This window comes from Schistocerca gregaria, chromosome 7 (genome assembly GCF_023897955.1).
Source record: "Schistocerca gregaria isolate iqSchGreg1 chromosome 7, iqSchGreg1.2, whole genome shotgun sequence".
NCBI classification, from domain to species: Eukaryota; Metazoa; Arthropoda; class Insecta; order Orthoptera; family Acrididae; genus Schistocerca; species Schistocerca gregaria.
The window spans coordinates 530,149,663-530,151,765 of NC_064926.1; the positions used below are offsets into that span (position 1 = coordinate 530,149,663).

The 2,103-nt window shown below is 47.2% G+C and overlaps 1 non-coding gene across 1 annotated transcript; it reads left to right on the forward strand.

Moving 5' to 3' along the window:
- Nucleotides 1-1,628: 1,628 nt before the first annotated feature.
- Nucleotides 1,629-1,706, forward strand: Trnaa-cgc (transfer RNA alanine (anticodon CGC)). The gene has a single exon. It is a non-coding gene; the product is annotated as a tRNA-Ala (tRNA).
- Nucleotides 1,707-2,103: the final 397 nt, after the last annotated feature.

The window sequence follows — 2,103 nt, forward strand, 5'->3', positions numbered from 1 at the left end:
ACCGGTACCTCTAATACCAAGTAGTACATCTTCTTCCACTGATGCATACCTGTATTCGTCGTGGCATACTATCCACAAGTTCGTCAAGGAACTGTGGGTCCAGATTGTCCCACTCCTAACGGCGATTCCGCGTAGATCCCTGAGAGTGTTTGGTGGTCACGTCCTACAAAAACAGTACATTTCAATCTATCCCAGGCATGTACGATAGGGGTCATGTGTGGAGAACATGCTGGCCACTCTAGTCGAGCGATGTCGTTAGGGTGAACAAAACTATTCACAATATGTGCACGATAGGGCCGCGAATTGTCGTCCATGAAGAATGCCTCGCCAATATGCTGGCGATATGTTTGCACTGTCGGTCGGAGGATGGCATTCACGTATTGTACAGCCGTTACGGCGCCCTCCATGACCAACCGCTTATGACGGCCTCACATACTGCCACCCTAAAACAGCAGTGAACCTCCACCTAGCTGCACTCGTTGGGCAGTGTATCTAAGGCCTTCCGCCTGACCGTGTAGCGTCCAAACTCGTCTCTGACGATTGTCTGGTTGAAGGTATGTGCAACACTCATAGGTGAAGAAAACGTGAAGCCAATCATGAGTGGTTCATTCCGCATGTTACTAGGTCTATTTGCACCGCGCTGCACGGTGTCATGGTTGCAAAGATGGACCTCGTCATGGACGTCGGGAGTGATGTTGGGCGTCATGCACCCTATTGCGCACAGTTTGAGTCTTAACACGACGTCCTGTGGCTGCACGAAAAGCATTATTCAACATGGTGGCGTTGCTGTCAGGGCTCCTCTCAGCCATAATCCGTAGTTAGCGGTCATCCGCCGCAGTAGTAGCCCTTGGGCGGCCTTAGCGAGGCATGCCATCGTAAGTTCCTGTATCTCCTTATCTCCTCCATGTCCAAACATGATCGTTTTGGTTCACTTCGAGACGCCTGGACATGTCTCTTGTTGAGAGCCCTTCCTGGCACAAAGAAACAATGCTGACGCGACGGAACCGCTGTATTGACCATCTAGGCATGGTTGAACTACAGACAAGAGGAGTCATGTAACTCCTTCCTAGTAGAATGACTGGAACTGATCGAAGGTCGGACCCCCCTCCTTCTAATAGGCGCTGCTCATGCGTGGTTGTTTACATCTTTGGGCGGCTTTAGTAACATCTCTAAACAGTCAAAGGGACTATGCCTGTGGTATAATACCCAAAGTCAACGTCTATCTACAGGAGTCGTGGGAACCGGGTTGATGAAAAATTTTGTTTGATGTGTGTATTTTATACTCACGAATACTTCAAGTGGGTTTATTTATAGACACCAAACACAAATATTGCCAAGTATCCAATAACTTCACTTACGTGAAATATAAATGTTGGCTGTATGCTGGCCATAACATAAACCTATTACACTTCTGATGTGCAACTATTTAAACATTGTTAATTTTGATTCAATGTCGCAGGAGGTTTGTTTCGCCTTCGAGCTTCTTTTTACGGTTGACGACTGTTAATCCGGTGACGTGAAATTCGAGTGCCTGCAAATAACAGCCGTTAGCTTTCGCACGATCTCTCCATCGCTCATGCGTTGAAGAAAACGCGAAAAACCTTCTATATTAAATATTTACTACTGCAGGCCGAGCGAGGTGGCGCAGTGGTTAGCACACTGGACTCGCATTCGGGAGGACGACGGTTCAATCCCGTCTCCGGCCACCCTGATTTAGGTTTTCCGTGATTTCCGTAAATCGTTTCAGGCAAATGCCGGATGGTTTCTTTGAAAGGGCATGGCCGATTTCCCTCTTAATCCTTCCGTAACCCGAGCTTGCGCTCCGTCTCTGATGACCTCGTTGTCGACGGGACGTTAAACACTAACCACCACCATTTACTACTGCAGCTATCATTGGCATCCATATGTAACACATTATATCGCATGCTTCACTATATATCGTCGAGACGGAAAAATTACAGTTGCACAGCCCTAGCTCTGTGTAGCTTCAACGGATTAACCATGCTTATATATACAAAAATGGTTCACATGGCTCTGAGCACTATGGGACTTAACATCTATGGTCATCAGTCCCTTAGAAGTTAGAACTACTTAAACCTAACT